The sequence below is a fragment of the Hemicordylus capensis genome, chromosome 7, assembly GCF_027244095.1.
Source record: "Hemicordylus capensis ecotype Gifberg chromosome 7, rHemCap1.1.pri, whole genome shotgun sequence".
NCBI classification, from domain to species: domain Eukaryota; kingdom Metazoa; phylum Chordata; class Lepidosauria; order Squamata; family Cordylidae; genus Hemicordylus; species Hemicordylus capensis.
The window spans coordinates 13,580,332-13,599,056 of record NC_069663.1 but is presented as its reverse complement, the minus strand read 5'-3'; the positions used below and the strand labels follow the sequence as shown (position 1 = coordinate 13,599,056).

Here is an 18,725-nt window from a genome sequence, read left to right as displayed (position 1 = left end):
AGTGGGGGCCGCGCAGCCCCTTCGGGAGTTTATTATTATTATTATTTTTACATTTATATCCCGCTCTTCCTCCAAGGAGCCCAGAGCGGTGCACTACATACTTGAGTTTCTCTTTCACAACAACCCTGTGAAGTAGGCTAGGCTGAGAGAGAAGTGAGTGGCCCAGAGTCACCCAGCTAGTATCATGGCTGAATGCAATTTGAACTCGGGTCTCCCGGTCCTAGTCCAGCACTCTAACCACTACACCACGCTAGAGCCTCAAGGCTCCAGACCATGCCCCCCGCATCTGTCGTCAGACGCAGGGGTGAGGTCAGAGGGGCCACCACAACGGTTGCACACGGGCCGCCGGCAGTCAGGCTCCGCACTTGCCTTGCTCTTTCTAGCTCAGTATTGTCTACTCTGACTGGCAGCCACAGGTTTTAGGCTGGAGTGTTTCCCAGCCCTACCTGGAGATGCTGGCTATTAAACCTGGGACTTTCTGCTAATAAAGTAGATCTTCTACCACTGAGCTACAACAGCTCCACTTCATGTGTGATGCAGGGGGGTGAACTTGGACTTGTCATTACATGTACACCTGAGAGAGAGCTGCAGTTAAGCCTGGCTTTCAGATCAGCATGCCTGTCTGGTGCTCATGTCAGCTTGGCTCTTCACATTTAGGCAGACCTTTAAAACGTCGAAAGCTGGTGTGGATAGAGAGATAATTTTTTCTCCCCCTCTCACATGAAACCAATGGCCAAAAAACTGAGGACCAACAAAAGAAAGTACTTTCCCACACAGTGTATAATTAATCTTTGGAATTCTCCGCCATGGGATGTAGTGATGGCCACCAGCTTGAATGGCTTTAAAATCTTTTTCTCCTTGTCATCAATATTGGGAAATGGTGTTAGCCCCTTAAATGTCTGCCTACAGGCAGTAATGAGCTGGATGAGGGATATAATAAACTGAAGCTGATTCCAAGAAAGAGGGAATGCTCATTGTTGGGGGTCGTAATCTGCAAGATGGGATAGAACTTTCTGTTCCAGATGAGGTTATGTTCCCCCAGAAAGAACAGGTTCATAGCTTGTGGGTGCTCTTGGACCTGGGTCTCACCCTGGTATCTCAGGTTGAGGCCGTAGCCAGGAGCGCTTTTTGCCAGCTACAGTTGATTCAACAACCACCCGTTCCTTAAAAAGAATGGCCTGAAAACATGGTACACCAGCTGATAACCTCCAGGTTGGACTACTGCAATGTGCTCAGTGTAGGGCTGCCTCTGTAGGTAGTTTGGAAACTTCAGTTAGTTCAAAATGTGGCAGCCAGATTGGTCTCCGGGATATCCCAGAGCGACCACATTATGCCTGTTCTAAAACAGTTGCACTGGCTGCCAATATGTTTCCATGCAAAATATAAAGTGCTAGTTATTACCGTTAAAGACCTGAATGACTTGGGTCTGAGTTACCTGAGAGAGCACTTTCTCTTCAAGATTCCCACCACTCGTCAAGAGCATCAGGAGGGTGCCACTGGTCATCTGGTGGCAGTTTGGGATTGGTTGTTGCCCCTGGATTGTGGAACGTGCTCTCCATTAATATAAGAGGATTATTGTCCTTGGAGGCCTTCAGGAGAGCCATAAAAATTCATATTTTTAGCCTGACTTTTAATGATATCCTGTTTGAATTTGGATTTTAATTAGTTTTAATCTGCTTTACATGTTTTCTGATTTTAATTGTTTTATTATGTGTTTTTCATTTTAATGTAAAGCACCCTGAGCCACTTTAGGACGAGCAGCATATAAATTGGATGGATGGATGGATGGATAAATAAATAAATAAATAAATAAATGACAAGGTCTTAGACAAATTCATGGAGGACAGGTTGATCAATGGTGCTGCTGATCCTGATGTTAATAGGCTCCCTCTTCAGAGACAGGATGCCTCTGAATACTACTAGTTGCAGGGGAGCAGCGGCAGGAGAGAGAGCATGCCTTCATCTCCTGCTTGTGGGATTTCTGGAAGCATCTGGTGGGCCACTGTGGGAAACAGGTGCTGGACTAGATATACCTTGGGCCTGATCCAGCAGGGCTTTTTTATGATGTTGTGTCATGTGTCTCTGTGGTACTGTATTTACCTGAATCCAAGACTAGTTTTTTTCCAAGTTCTTTGATGTTATAAAATTGTGTGTGGGTCTTAAATTCAGGGTCTGTTTCCTTTTGAGTAAATGGTATAACCCGTATTTTTTTGAAGGGGGTCTTCTTATATTTAGGGTTATCTTCTATTTGGATAAATACAGTAATGTGTGATTGAGAAATTGTGCGGTGTGGTGATGTCATTGCATTCATATTACCACACTCCATTACATTGGGTGCTGCTTTGGGGAATGGTGGAGCCTTAATGCCATGATGTCAGTCTCATTTTTCCCCACTGCATGCCTGTGTTGTTTTCTTGCAATGGAGTCAAATGTGGTCTTCTGATGTACTCCTAAAAACTGAACAAGGTTGCCTGAGTTGTGATAGTTGTGTGTGCAAAATATTTATTAGAGGTTCTTGTTATCCTTACAACAGGGGGTGGCAATCTTGGCTCACCAGCTGTTGCTGAAGTACAGCTCCCATCATCCTTTGCCACAACAAATTGTGGCTGGGGGTGATGGGAGTTGTAGTTCAGCAGCAGCTGGAGAGCCAAAGTTGCCCACCTCTGCCTTAGAGCAGCCTTGTAAGAGAGATGTTTATTATCCCCTTATTGCAGCTGGGGAGCTGAGGCTGATGGGGAGGGGCTTATGCCAGGTCACTGGTCTGCAATCCTACACATGTGTCTGGGTGTCCTACTGACCTCAATGAGACGTACATCTGGTTCGACCTGAATAGGATAGGATTGTGCTGCTGGGGAGTTCATGGCAGAAGTGGGATTTGATTTTGAACCCGTCCTGGTTTGCAGCTGTCTCTTAGCCTGTACACTACATCTGTGGCACTTTAGCACCTTTATACTACTTTGGTAGCTTTCCTTTCCCCATAAAAAGTAGGGGAATTCTGGATATTTTGTATATTTTGAGACTGCTGCGTGTAATTGGTCCAGTTCTGGAGTCTTATTTCAAGTTCTGTTTCAGAACTGTGTTCAGTCTTGTTGATGAATTGCCCTATTCTCCAACATTACTTTTTATTGAGCAGGGGGAGAGCAACTGGCCCGATCCATCCCCAGCACAGCATCCCTCCAGTGGCTGTTGCTGGTGTCTATCTTATGTTTCTTTTTTAGATTGCGAGCCCTTTGGGGACAAGGAGCCATTTTTAATTATTTATTTATTTTACATCTATGCAAACTGCTCTGGGAACTTTCTGTTGAATATTCATTATGTTTGTTATAAATATTAGTTATATTCGTACATTGTACCTACCTGTGTGTTTTTGTGTTAATGAAAATGCCCACAAGTTTCTATGTGCATTTTCAAGATGAACCTGGGTACAGACCCCTTGAAATGCAGGATACTGATAGGAAGTGTTCTGCTGTACTGTATCTGCTTTCAACAGAACGTGTGACTGAACTGTACCTGTGTACAGATCAATACACTGTGTACACTGCACACAGATTGTATGAGTGCTGCACATCATATATGAATAGGGCTGAAAGTAGTGACTGATGAGAAGTATGTTGCTTTTCTCTTTGACAGTAGTCCTATTCAGACAGTGAGGTCATTCACACATTCAAAAACTGTGTTCTACCTGGCTGTGGGAGCTGTGTGTGCTCCCGGTTTTCGGTTGTGTGGAATTAAGAGGAAAACTTGGGTAGAAGTGCTTGTGAGGAACCAAGGTAGGAGGAAAACCTGGTAGCTTTTCCTCCTATCTTGCTTCCACACCACTGAAAATTGAGAGCACACACAGCTCCCAAACCCGGGTAGAACAGTTTTTTGATTGTGTGAATAACCTCAATAGGATATACAAGTGTACAGATGTCTATTTATTTGATTGATTGATTGATTGATATCTATATCGCCCTTCTAAAAATGGCCCAGGGCAGTTTACACACAGGTACACACATTTACACACAGTTCTTACTCACATGTACAGGAACTTCATTAAAATATTCCCAAATGGGGTCTCTTTTGCAGCCCGCTGCCATGACAGGCATTTCCCTTCACCAATGGAGGGTAAACTTCAAAAATGTTTCCTATACACTTGTTTTTGTGTGAATGACTGTACTTGTGTTCATTTTAAAAGTGAACCTGGGTATACAGGCCCCTCAAGTTCATGGTATGGATGGGAAGAGTACTGCTGTACCTGTGTTCAGCATAATATGTGAGTAACTATACCAATGTACAGATATGTACCCGTGTACACGATACACTCATACAAGTATTCAAAATAGTGTCTGAATAGGGTTATTCAGGAGGAACCAACGTTGTGGCTCTTGATAGCCACCAGAGAAGACTAGAGGTCATTTTTAGCATAGAGCTCATTCTGAGCTGAGGCTGATGCATAGCATAGAGCTCATTAGTATAGAGTTCATTCTGAGGCTCACATGGGGGATGATTGTGTTTGGAGTATAGGATTTAGAAATCCCAGTGTGAATGCCACCAGCCAAGATCCAGTTGAACCATCTTTGTGACCCCATTTATTACAGGCACTTGCTCACCTTAACCCCATGTTACACCTGCCTCTTCCCTTCTGTTTCCTTTGTTATTGACTTTTTGGGTGGAACCACATTGCGCCTCATCAGCAAATGCATGTTTTGAAGCCTGTAGTTGCCAGAGAGTCCAGCAATTACAGGGCTGAGTGGGAGGGGAATCAGGCCGGGGAGGACTGATGTAAGGGAGGGAGAGCCAGCCTCCCTCGAGTGTTGCTCGGTTTTTAAAAGATCTGGGGCCTAGACCCACAGCCCCCCATTTGATAATTGAACTCCATCATATCCCCCCAACAGGGTTGATTTGATTTAAGTCAAGTTGATTTAAATAATTAAATCATGATTTAAATCACAATTTAAATTGCTTCACAGAAGGACTCAGTTTTAATTTCAAATCACAATTTACATTACTAAGGTTTAATCATCATTTTCTATAAAAGTGCCTTTTTGTTGTCTAAGATAACCTTAATACATATTTAGAGATGTCGGTTTCATTTCTAGAGGTAGGTGCACTATCATAGGCACACACTTCTCATAATGCGTGCTGTTTCATGCAGGCAACTGGGCCTTGCATTTCATTGTTGCACTGTTTGCCTTTCTTATCCACAGGTACGGGAACTTCATTAAAATATTCCCAAATGGGGTCTCTTTTGCTGCCCACTGCCATGATAGGCGTTTCCCTTCGCCAGTGGCTGATAAACTTAGAAAAAGTTTCCTCGGGACTGAATGAATATGTTCTGTTCACTTTTGGTTTCACTTTCTATTCCCCTCCCCTCCTTGTCCCCTGCATTGATATCCAGACTCCTCCTCCTCGCTCAGATGTACTCCATCCCCCCAAATCTTTCGTTCATTCATTGACCTTCTTTGTCTTTGTGCTTTGCAGTGGGGGTGGGGAGACAGGCAAGAGCTTAAGAGTGTGTTGTGTGTGTGCGCGCTGTATGTACACCACTGCAGAATAGGACTGATCAGATCTGTTATCTCTCAACCCCATATAATGCTGTTAACATATTCATAGAATATAATTAGAAAGTTATGATTAATATTCATAATGATATCCTTGACCTAAGTTCTTTATGAATTGTTTTTTAAAATCAAATATAATTTTAAAAATCAGATTTAAATTAAAACCCATTTTAAAAAAATAACTAAAAATCATTTATTTTTATCAACCCTGTCGCCTAAGAATAATTACATATGCTTAATGCTTTAATTTTATAATACAGCACCTCTGAAAGTGGAAGCAGCAGAGAGCGAGGTGAGGCCAGGAGCTTTTCCCCCTGCTCTGTGCAGGCGCCTCCACGGCTGCATTTCCCCTGTGGAAGAGGCCTTGGAGGAGAGAAGTGGCTGGTGTGATTTGGGGCTCAGAGCAGTTCATTGGGGGCCCATGCTCCATGGGCCACCCCCTAGCAATGCCCCTGGCTGGTGTGATGTGGTGGTTGGACTAGGATTGGGGAGAACCAAGTTCAAATCCCTGTTCAGCCATGAAATTTACTGGGTTACCCTGGGCTAGGGGTTAGGTGCACACCCGGGATGTTGGGGGGTGGGTTGCTCTGAGGCACTGGGAGGGTGCTCTTACCTCCCCTGCTGCACTTTCTCCTCCAGCACAACTTCAAAAACCACTGGTGTGGGATGGCTGTATACCCTCTTGCTGCCCCAGTTAGTGTAAAAACCGGGGCGGTTTTGACCGGCACATTGTCTCACAGACAATGTTCCTGTACTACATAGGGACTTAAGTGGTGCAATACTAAAATATGTACAGTACAAAGGCGTATGATATTAGCAGTTTTTCCCCCCAAGAACTTGGAAAATGATTCCAAGCATGGAATCGGCCCTTTTCACAGCTGCCGCATGTTGTGTCCATTTTCGAGGAGCTGTCCACCACGACCCCAAGATCACTCTCAGTCAGTCACTGTCAGTGTCACTGACAGCTCAGATCTCATTAGTGTATATGTGAAGTTTGGGTTTTTTTGCCCCAATATACATTGCTTTACACTTGCTAACATTGAAACGTATCTGCCATTTTGTTGCCCACTCCCCCAGTTTAGAGAAATCCTTTTGGAGCGCCTTGCAAACTCTTGGATCTTCCTACCCACAATAGATTGGTGTCATCTACCAATGTGGCCACCTTGCTGCTTATCCCAACTTCTAGATCATTCATGAATAAATTAAAAAGCACTCGTCTCAGTACAGATCCCTGGGGGATCCTACTTCTTACTTCCCTCCATTGTGAAAACTGTCCCATACCTATACCCGGTTTCCTGTCCTTCAACCAGTTACCAATCCACGCATGAACCTGAGCTCTTCAGACTTTGTGTTAGAGCACAGCCAGTGAGTTAAGTCATTTGCAAGACTTTTGTTTCTAAGAAATAACTGTCAAAGTAAAACTTCAAAAGTGAAATTTGGAGATAATTCAAAATGAAATTGTAGGGGGGCCCCATTTTGCAATATCTTGGTTTTATTTGCAGAGCTGCAACCCTATTCCCATGACTTGGGAGTAAGCCTTATTGAACACACCAAGACTTGCTTCTGAGTAAACCTGAATTTGTCTCCATTACTTTTGCTAGATTAAAGACTCAAGGTGGGTTATGAATTGGGGCTTACATGGCTTGGAGATCTGAAGGATCCCCTCCTATATGAATCTGCCTGTTCCTTAAGGTCTTCTTCTGAGGTCTTGCTTCTGGTGTCCCCATTTCCAGAGGTTGGGTGGTGGTAGTTTGAGATTGGGGTTTGGCATCACTGGAAAGTTGCCACAGGCCCCAGGAGGGCTCATTGCTGATGTCAGAGACCATCTCTGTGTCCATAGCCTGTGTGGGGTGAACAGTTTTCTTGGAGCAAAAGACCCCCCCCCCCCCATTCTGGAGCCAGATGGGCCACTATCAAAGAAAAAGTTCTAATTGCATAATTCCCTCCCCAGAAATGTTCATTTAACACCCCAACCTTCTATCTTTTAGGCTAGTGTTTCCTAAATGGTGTGCTGCGGGACACTCACTGGTGTGCCACACCAAATCACTCTGGGTCAGCTGTAAAACAGGGGAGTATCTGCTTTTGCAACTGCCTTGTCCCATAATGCACCAGGAAGGAGGTGCCCCCTTCTCAGTGCATAAAGGAGTGCTTTGACAGCAAAAGTCAAGTTTAAACCCAGGTGTTTGAAGCTGGAACGTCCCATAATGCACTGAGGAGTCACCAACTTCGTGATGCATAAAGGAACAAATCAGCTGACTCGCCCCATAATGCACCAGGAGAGTAAATAATGTGGTGGCTCTGTCTCCTGCCACGGAACAGGTTTGCTCCTTGGGTGGCGCAGGGGGACAGCGTGCTCCAATATTCCCCTCCCCAATTGATAAGTGTGTCTTGAGGGCAAAAAAATTGGGAAACATTGTGTTAAGCACAGTCAGTACTGCCTTATTGGACCATTCAGTGGATAGCTTGATTTGTTTCTCATTGCTGCTGCTATTTGTTTTACTGGATTGTGTAACTGGATGTTTTTTTCATTTAGATTACTAAATCAACAGCAACAAAAAATATTTATATACCACTTTTCAACAAAAGTTTCCAAAGCGGTTTACATAGAGAAATAATAAATAAATACACAAATAAGATGGATGGCTCCCTGTCCCCAAGGGGCTCACAGTCTAAAAAGAAACAGAAATAGACACCAGCAACAGTCACTGGAGGTACTGTGCTGGGGGTGGATAAGGCCAATTACTCTCCTCCATTAAATAAAGAGAATCACCACATTTAAAAGGTGCCTCACATCTAAAGGTTAGCCACTTCAAAGGATTGATACTACTAAGGCCGGAGAAAGATGTTTTTTTTTAAAAGAATACAATTGATGTCAATAATACACTAACTTTTGTCAATGAAAACTTTTGTCAAGCTATTGTCAATGAACCTTTGGAGGTTCTCTGCTCCCCAACTCCTTAGCTGCTTTCTGTTATCCCTGAGTCACTCTCTCCTCCCCTCCCCCGCATCCATTAAAATATGTTAAACATATGCAAGCAGCACGTGTCTGAAATGATAAAGTTGATCATTTCAGCTTCATAATCGTGAATAATCACTTTATAACAACAGCAATAGTAACAATAATAGCAGCACAAAGCAAGAAGTTGTGCACACAAAACATATGACATAACTCCGTTTTATATACCGACAATCAAGTTAGCCAGGGTGTAATTGACTACAGGTGCTATTAACACACAGTTTGCGAATTCTGCAGGCTGCTGCCCCAAATTAGCAACAGTACTTGAAATATCAGAATGCTGATCCAAAAGGAGGGGCACAATGTGAAAACCATCAGCTCTTCCTGGATACTAATTTAAAGAAGGTATTATTTGTCTATATTGTAAATTGGGGAAGTATGACTTTATTTCCCACAAACAAACAAGCACACAAACTCTTCAAAATATATATGATAAACTAAAAAAAAAAAAATGGGAGGAAGCCCAGCCCCAAATTAAACTCTGAGCTGATTTTTGTTGCTAGTGAGCTGCTCTCCTGGTTCCTGTTATCCAGAGTGCTTGAGTGTCCTGTCTCTAACATTGTTTGCTGGAATTCCAAGAGGGAAGTGTTTATAAAACTCCCCAGTTCTTTTCCTGCTTCCAGCTGCAGCATTGGATGACTCTGTGACCTTCTGGGGCAGTTGGTTTTTACTAGCTTTTCTCCAGATCCACCCTAAAGCCTCTCCCCTTCTCCTTTTGGCCAGCCATCTCTGCTGCAGTTTCCATCCAGTGGATTGCTAAGCCTTTTGTTTAGCTCATGCTCCTCTGTGAGTTGCAGAACTTGAAAGATCATCCCCACCCCCCACCCTGTCCTTCCACAACAGAGAGAGCCTTGGAAACTGATGCAGTGGTCTTGGCCCCTGCCAGATCAGTTCTGTAGTTGGGTTGCTTTTCAGCCCTTGGTTAAATTGTGTGGTTGCATTTTGAGGAACTGAAGGGTCTGAAGCAGGGCTGCTCAACTTCGGCCCTCCTGCAGCTGTTGGCCTACAACTCCTATAATCCTTGGGTATTGGCCACTGTGGCTGGGAATTATGGGAGCTGTAGTCCAAAAACAGCTGGGGGACCTAAGTTGAGCAGGCCTGGCTAAAGGAATAGACCAGGCATCCCCAAACTGCGGCCCTCCAGATGTTGGGGAACTACAACTTCCAGCATACCCAGCCACAAAAAATTGTGTCTAGGGATGCTGGGAGTTGTAGTTCAGCAACATCTGGAGGGCCGCAGTTTGGGGATGCCTGGAATAGACCATAACATGGTTTCCTAAATCATGGGGTACGGGAGCGTAGGAAGCTCGCTGGTGACTGTGGGACAAGCTCTTGGTAGTGGCTCCCTTTCTCTCATTGCATGTCTTGTGCATGTGTGTAAACACATGCTGGCCACGCCTTGTGTGTGACCACTGTAGGCAAGATGGTCTGCGCTGCCATTCTGCTGCTCCCATTTGGTGCTTCATTCAAGCGCGGTTGGAGTGTGTTCTTCCTCTGCATCAAATGAGCCAGAGAAAGAAGCACCCAGCCAGCATCGGAACAAAGCCTTGGCTGGGAGCAGCAGAGGGGCCACGTGGTCACTCCTCCCACTTGAGGCCACAGGAAGTGGAGAGAGGTGATGGACTGGTTCAGCGGCCCTCGGAGGGAGCAAGTGTGTGTGTGGAGGGGTTGAGAGCCTTTGATGGCACCTGGAGGTGCCCAGCGAGCGGAGGTGAGCCTCTGGTGGCCCTCGGAACTGCTCAGGACAGCATTGTCCTGAGGATGGCCATCTCCTCCCCATGCTCCATGGTAATCTCATGCCTGATGGGGTGCTCATTTGCTTAACTGTTGAGGTTTTATGATTATTTAGCTTTCTCTTTGGGAAAAATGCAAAGTATCCTAGCAGAATGCTGGGGAAGGCTTCCACTCCAGTTACAGTGTGTAGAGTCTAGTTGTTGTAGCTATTTAAGGAACATGCATGGAGATCACTGTAGAGCAGGCCTGCTCAGTGTAGGCTCCCCAGCTGTTCTTGGACTACAATTCCCATTATCCCCAGCTACAGTGGCCAATAGCCAGAGATTATGGGAATTGTAGGCCAACATCTGCAGGAGGGCCAAAGTTAAACAGCCCTGCTGTTTTTTGGTGAAATACATTAGGGTTGGTTGATTGATTCAGTGCTCTCAAGTCCGTGTCGACTCTTAGCAACCACATAGATAGATTCTCTCCAGGATGATCTGTTTTCAACTTGGCCTTTAAGGTCTCTCAGTGGTGCATTCATTGCTGTTGTAATTGAGTCCATCCACCTTGCTGCTGGCTATCCTCTTCTTCTCTTTCCTGCAACTTTCCCCAACATTATGGACTTCTCAAGGGAGCTGGGTTTTCGCATAATACGTCCGAAGTATGATAGTCTGAGCCTGGTCATTTGTGCCTCAAGTGAAAATTCTGGATTGATTTGTTCTAGGATCCATCCATTTGTTTTGCTGGGCGCTTTCCAGACTAGACCCTACAATGGGGTCAGGATGTATCTCGGAAGTGTGCTTCCACACTTCCTGCGTCGTGACACCGCAGTCCCTATCCGGACAGCAGGGTACTGTTCACATTTCCAATGCCTTGTTTCAAATTTAATCGCTGCAAAATAGAGCTAGGATGTAGTATATCCAGTGGGAAGAAGTTGCTGGTTTTTGGTTGTTTGTTGCTGCGAGACTGCTCCCCCTACTATTCATGTTTCGAATGCAACTTGCCCGAATGGAGGCATTTTGCTGCGGATGAGCAGCTAGTCTGGAAAGCACCCTGGCTATCCATGGTATCCTCAAAAGTCTTCTCCAGCACCAAAGTTCAAAAGCATCAGTGCTTTTTCTATCTTGCTTCTTCCAAGTCCCGCTTTCGCATCCGTAGATACATGCATCCATAGATACATGCATCCATAGATACACATTAGGTTAAGAAAGACCTAATCCTATCTAAAAGCTACATAATAATTAAGTAGGGAGGGAGAGAGATGTTTCCATCTTCTCTCTAGGAGAGAAGGAAGAGGACTGACTCAACTCAGGAAGTACCTGAGGAGTCAAAGCAGGGGTCATAGAACAGAGGTAAGCCGGGACAGGTAAGGAGACCCCCACTAACTACCTCTACTCCCAATGCCCCTGGTGGTCATTGGGATAGTTGGTGCAAAAGCTTGGAGACTTGCCACAAAGGAGACTCGGAGGCAAGGTTTTGCAACTGTTCAATATTCAGATGGATGGAAGCAATTATTATTGGCTTACATTTTTCCCCTTCAGACATGCCGAGTCAGCAATACAAAATACAGCAATGGACAGCCTCCAGTGTCTGGAGGCTGGGGTGGGGGGTGGAGCGGAAGGCGGCATATACCTTTTAACGCCCAGTAAAACTTCATGCCACCCAGCTTCCCACGCGGGTAACCTACTGCATGTCTTGCCACTCAGCTGACTGCCACGCATGCACATTGGCCAGCTGAGTGGGGGAGACTGGGCGTGCAGTTTTCTGCCTGTGTGGGTTGCTGGGAGGCGGGTGCAGTGGGAGGTTTTACTGGTTATTAAAGGTATACTCTGCCTTCCACTTTACCCTGTCCTCCATCAGCCACAAATACAACTATACTTGCACACCAAAATCTCGACACTTGAAGCAGTTCTCTTCTCTTGGTAGCCGTGCAGATACCGGATTCTTTGCAAGTTACCATTTAGGAAGAAATCAGTTTCTGGCAGTCTCTTCCAAAGTTTCTGTTTTCAGAAAAACTCTCCATGTGTATCAAGGGGGCAAACAATCCAATCCAGCTCAGTGAAGTGGAAATGGGTTGGTACGACACGGACCCGGCCAAATGGCAAGCAAGCCCGGTCTGGGAAGGATGGTGGCTTCCCAGAGGCATCTGGTGGGGCACTGTGTGAAACAGGGTGCTGGTCTAGATAGGCCTTGGGCCTAATCCAGAAAGGCTCTTCTTGTGTTCTGTTGTATTGTTTTAGAGTTGTGTGTTCATATTTGTATTCTTGCTTTAGATCTGCTTTTAATTGTTTTATGTTTCTTCTTGTAAACCACTCTGAGGAACCTGGCCAGTGGAGCGGTATACAAATTAAGTAAATAACAGTGGAAACCTGGGTTGGTGTGGAGCCCACCATCAGTTGCTCCTGGTATCTTATAATATAAACAGCATGAAAGAATAGTGAGGTAAATTGGGTCTTGGACAGGGTCACATTCCCCCTGAAAGAAAGTCCGCAGCTTGGGAGTGTTTCTGGACCCGACACGGTCCTTGGAGGCCCAGGTGGTGGCGGTGTGCAGAGATGCTTTTTACCAGGTACAGCTGGTACACCAGCTTCAACTCTCCTTGGAGCAGTCGGACCTGAACTCAGTCACTCATGCTTTGATATCCAGATTGGGCTGCTGCAATGCACTTTATATGGGGCTGCCCTTAAAGACTGTTCAGAAACTTCAGCTGGTCCAGGACGCTGCTACAAGGATGCTCATGGGCACAAGTCGCTTCATGAGTGTCTCATCCATCCTGCGGCAGCTTCATTGATTACCAGTCCACTTCTGGGCTAGATTCAAGTTGCTGGTCTTGACTTTTAAAGCTCTACATGGCTTGGGACCGGGGTACCTGTCAGACTGCATTTGCCCATATGAACTTGCTAGGGCCCTCCGCTCAGCATCTTGGGCCCTGCTCATGGCTCTGCCACTAACAGAGATCCAGTTGGCGGGGACTAGAGACAGGGCCTTTTGGGTTGTGGCCCCTTGGCTTGGAAACGCCCTCCCCAAAGAGCTTCACTATGCTCCCTCCCTCAGTGCTTTTAAAAGACAATTAAAATCACATCTTTTAAAAGAAGCTTTTAAATGTTTTACCTGTTGCTTGTATCTGGTAGGTTTTCTAGTTTTCTAGTTTTCAGTTTTTTAGCTCTTTATTCATAACTTTTAATTTGAAACTTTTAAAATTTGTAATTTTAAATGTGGTTTTAGCCTGGTCTTTTCATTAATCTTTTACTTTACATTATATCTATTTTATTAATGTTGTGAGCCGCCCCCAGCAGTAATGTACTGGAGGGGCCAGGGTATAAATATTTTAAATAATAAAATGAAAAGGGGCTAGTACTTTCCATAATCTAGCTCCGTATTGTCTACACTGCCTGGCAGCCGCGGCCCAAGGGTCCAGGCCAGAGTCCCTTCCAGCACTACCTGCCTTCTGTAGGCAAAGCAGATGCTCTTCCCCTGAGCTACGGCCTCATATCTTACAGAGATCACAAGTTGTCTCCCATCCCAAAGCAAACCAAGGAGGACCTTGCTTAGCAAAGGGAACAGATCACGCTCGCTACCAGGAGACCAGCTGCCATCCTGGTTGACCTTGTGTGCCTCTTAATAGGCCTTTGGCCTCTTTGCCCTGCCAGCTGCGCAGGCCTTCCTCGTGCTGAGATGTGTGTCATTCTTCTTGTCTCGGGCACTGAGGACTTGCTTAATGATGCTGTTCCTAATTTTAAATCTTGCAACTGCCATCCTCCTCCTCAGGCCAGGCTCGCTTGCCAGTTGACTGGGTCTGTGCCGTACCAACCCGTCCCCACTTCATTGAGTGGCGGGAGACGGAGAATGGGTGCCATTGATGCTGAGCGGCCGGTGTGCGGTTTCCAAAGAGGCTCTCTTCTGACAGCCAGCGGAGGCTCTCTCTGGCTTGCAGGGCGTCTTTGGACGGAGTTCAGGGCTGCCTCTGGAGCGCCAAGTGTAAATGAGATGCTTGCATGGAGAGACGCTGCGGGAGCCATGATGCAGCCAGTGGATTCACAGATGGAGGCTCTATGAGGTCATACCCAGCTGCAGGTGCAGAACTGTCCTCTCTGCAACCCCCCACCCGCTCTCGAGGAGAGCTCATCTCGTCCTTTATCTTGACCCTTCTGGAGAAGGAGGTGGGCTGAATCTCTGAGAGATGCTGTCCTACAGCTGGATAGGTCTACTGGAGATTTCGCAGCTGCCTGGCTTGGCTTGTGCTAGCCTGCGCTTGGTACTGAGATCAAGAAGGTCCCTTAAAAACACAACTATGTTGTGGAAGATGGTAGGATATGGACTGTGTAGCTGCATCTGACAACTCCTGCACAGTGGTGGAAAATGAATATTTCAAAGCACGCTGCTGACCCTGAGGTGGCAACCAGTTTTGCCATTCATAGGTAGAGTTGGCATACGGGTCAGCTTGGTTGGGCACTGGTTGAGCCCGTACTCCAGGGGCGACACCAAAACATTTTTGGCAGAAGTGCCGCATCGGTGTAAATGCTGCCGCTAAATGAAACATTATGAGAGCGCTGAGTGATATCAGTACAGGGACTCCAATCCTTATGTATAATTTCTTATAGTAAGCCTGAAGATTACTATGAATGTGGGTTCAGTGCCGCAGGCGTCGAAAATTAACTTTTCACCACGTATGCACCCATGATGCTTCTGCTGAAAATTACAGTAGTTTAGGGGAGCAAAGGGGTGTAAAGAACATTATTAAAGGAATGAGGGTTTTGCTTTACATTAAATACTTGCAGAGGTAAGGAAATGTTGCTTGTTTATCTTACTAATGAAACTTAAATATATCTAGAAAAAGGGCCAGTTTCATCGTGGAAAGTACTGTCTTTCTGGATTAGGCTCAACCTTCCAGCCTGTTTTCCAGGCTAGGTGTCTCTTCCTGGCAAAGACTGTGTGGCAAGAAAGACTGGGGCGGGGAGAGAGGTCAGTCCCAGGACAGCTGAAATCTGCAGAGGAGATGACCCTGTAGCACCACCACCACCACCCCGCACACATGGTCTCACCCAGCCCAGTTTCTTGGCAAGGAAGGAAGCGAAGGGGATGGCCTGACTCCTTGGAGGCTGGAGGAGTCTCCTACCTCCCTGGCTGCCCTGGCATCTGCTGCTTGTTCTGGGGTAGAGGAGTGAGCAAATGAGGCATCTTTAGACAACGGAGGCCTTTGGAAAATAAAGAATTCCAGTTATCGGACCATGATATCCGATGACTGTATTGTCTGAAACACTGCTGTCCAGTTCCAGTGTGGTGGATGGGAGAGTGAAAGAGGGAGCAGGAAATCTTTGTGGGGAAGTGCATACCACCCCTTGGAGCCCCCCAGCAGGGACGGTCACTTACTTACTGCTGCCTCCTGTTGGTCAGCCCTCTGTCCCAGATTGGGTGAGTTAGGCTGCCTGCTTGCTCACCAAAAGTAGAGCTGGAGGGGTTATGGGGGCAAGTGCCCCCCAGCGACTAGTTTGGCCCCCTCCCCATTGCTGCAGGCTTAGTTGAAGGGAAAGTGTTTTCCATACGCTTGGGGTGCTTTTCCTGCATGCACGCCTGATCCCTGCCCTTGATTGTCGTTGCAACACACGGGGCTGAGTGCAGGCCCTTGCACTCGCCGATACGAGCAAGGGATGGTCTGCCTCTTGAGTGTGAGGCTGGGAGAAAGTGGGTGTTTGTTCCTCCTGCAGCTCTCCTGGCAGGCCCAGGCCTGCTAGGCTTCCTATGCCGAGGTGAACTCCTGGCAAGAAGGGTTAATGCAGGCAGGAATCCTAAGCAGACTCGGGCGGCTCTGGGCACACCGGAGAGTCTCCGATCCTCGTGCTTGATCAACTGGTCGCGGGGAGGCTCTCTCTGTCTCCGCTGCAGCTTAGATTGCCGCTTGCTGGTATAGAGTTGGGGGTTCTGGATCATAGTGTGATGATCATTAATGGCTGGCAGCAGGTCCCACCCTATGCTCCACTGCTCCTCCCCTCCGCCGCCCGGCCCTAGATATTTTCCCAGCTGCGTGCTTAAGAGGTTTGCTTTCGTCCAGGAGTGCCGCCTCTCTCACTGAAAGCAGCCACTGCCGAGGTTCCTGATCATAGGGTGCTTCACGTGATGGTTACTAGGGTAGGAGATGCCTCCTGCTCTGGTTCAGGAGTTAGGCACGCTCCTGAGATTTGCTCATCTGTGAGCCAGTGTGGTACAATGGTTAGAGTTTTTTACTAGGACCAGGAAGACATGAGTTGAAATCCCCATTCAGCCATTAAACTAACTGCGTGACTCTGGGCCAGTCATGTGTCTCTCAGCCTAACCTACCTCACAGGGTTGCTGTGAGGATAAACATAACCATGTGCACTACTCCGGGCTCTTCGAAGGAAGAGCGGGATATAAATGTAATAAATAAGGTCAGAGGCACCACCCATAATGATGTGGTGAGCAGCAGCTGGGGTAGAGGGATTTTTCATCTACCTCAGCTGGGTAGGGAGCCCTCCGACCCAGCTGCTGTTTACCAGTCATGGAAGGAGACTGATCTTGTTTACCCCTTACAGACGATCGAATATCAAGAGCACAGCTCCCGAGCTAGGGTAGGAGGCACCTTCTACCCTAGTCGTCGTCGTCATGTGAGCCACCATCAGGCCTGTGGTGCATGGGGAGGTTAGCCCATGGTACTGTTCTGCAGTGCATAGGGCCCCTCCTTTCTTGCCATAGCCACTTCAGGACACTTGTGGGGGATTTCTGGGAAGAAAATGACATGAGGAAAAGTGTTGACTTCCCACTCCCCATGAGACTGGTCAGGGTCTGTCCTCTGCCTGCTTGCCTGTGTTTGTGGGTGCGTACGGGAGACAGAACAGAGAGAGAACAGAACAGAGAGCAGGCAAAAGCCATTGCAGCTGGGGATTCTGGGAGTTGTAGTCAACAACATCTGGGAATCCCTGTTAGAGGGAACACTGGCCCCCTCTTACTGCTCAGGAAGGATTCCTGCTGTTCTGTACCTTCTCAGAAATGGCAGTGGAAGTGGGTTCTGGGGAGGAGGTCTGTGTGGTGCTGGGTGTCCTCCTCACCAGAGGACTTGGGGCACTTGCCACTGGCGAGCTGGCAAGTGGATTTGCAGATGCCTGGCAATTGTAGATGCTTAGTTTGCATTGCAAACTAAATGCAACAACAGAAGTCCCATGTGGACCCAGAACTGCTCCCATTGAATGGGAGGAGGGTGTCAGGGTTGTGTGTCTGGTTTCAACAGCGAGAGGGACATGCAAGTGAGGAGGGCAGGCACCCCTTTCCGCCCCACGGTGTCCTTCCCTGCACATCTGCAGTCAAGGCCAACTTCTCTGATTTCTTCTCATTATGACAAGCGCTATCCGTTACTTGACCCCAAACAATTGCTCTCCCCATCCTGGTGATTACACCCTTCAAGTATTTTCCAGCACTGTGATCACGCTTGCTCTTAGCTGAGTTTTAGCCAAGCTATGGTTAACTCTTTGCTGATCCGTCAGTTTCTATAACCTCTCCGATTGCTGGTTGCGTTGCCTGTTTCTATGGGGCTCTTCTGGGAAGGAGATCACAGCAACTGTTACCTGCAAGTGACGGTAGCATTAACCTGTTCATGACTCGAATGGGCAGAGGCAACAGCAGCAAAGGGCAAGCACCTCCCCAGACAAGGTGGCTTCTCCCCATTGTTGGGCCCCTGCAGTAACCTGATGGCTCATTTCCATTTATGTTTGTGGATGGAGTCATAGCTCAGTGGTAGAGCATCTGCTTTGCATGCATAAGGTGCTGGGTTCACTCCCTGACATCTCTAGGTAGGGCTGGGAGAAATTTCTGCTTGAAATCATGGCGAGCTGCTGTGAGTCAGTTTAGGAACATAGGAAGCTGCCATAGACTGAGTCAGTTGCGCAGGTGTGCATTAGTGTAAGACAGCACTGTTCTTCTTCTTCCGGGAATTTAACCTGTGAAACAAAGTTTGCTCCCCCAGATATGCACTTTGCCCCTTCTGTGGCCCCCAATGTTATTCATTTATTTATTACTTTTATATCCTGCTCTTTCTCCAAGGAGCCCAGAGCGGTGTACTACATACGTTAAGTTTCGCCTCACAACCACCCTGTGAAGTAGGCTAGGCTGAGAGAGGAGTGACTGGCCCAGAGTCACCCAGCAAGTCTCATGGCTGAATGGGGATTTGAACTCGGGTCTCCCTGGTCCTAGTCCAGCACTCTGTTGTCACTGGGGAAAAATTGGCTTATCAGTTGAAGTCTTGAGCCCCAGGTTGGAGCAGAGCCTCTCCAGCATTTGAAATAAATTTGGATGTTCATTTTCTGGACCACTCAATCCCCAAGGCCCAGAGTAAGACATAAACTAGGATCCTGATCTCAGGGCCCCTCTTGACTGACTCACAATGCAAGTGGAAGCCAGTCAAGCTAGGCCATGTGATCTAATGTATGTTTGTTTGCTTGCTT

At 46.9% G+C, this 18,725-nt stretch overlaps 1 protein-coding gene across 1 annotated transcript in view; it reads left to right on the top strand.

The window, feature by feature from the left end:
• Window positions 1–18,725, top strand: part of ASAP3 (ArfGAP with SH3 domain, ankyrin repeat and PH domain 3) — a 79,594-nt gene that overhangs the window by 1,352 nt on the left and 59,517 nt on the right. The gene's annotated exons all lie outside the window — the stretch shown is intronic.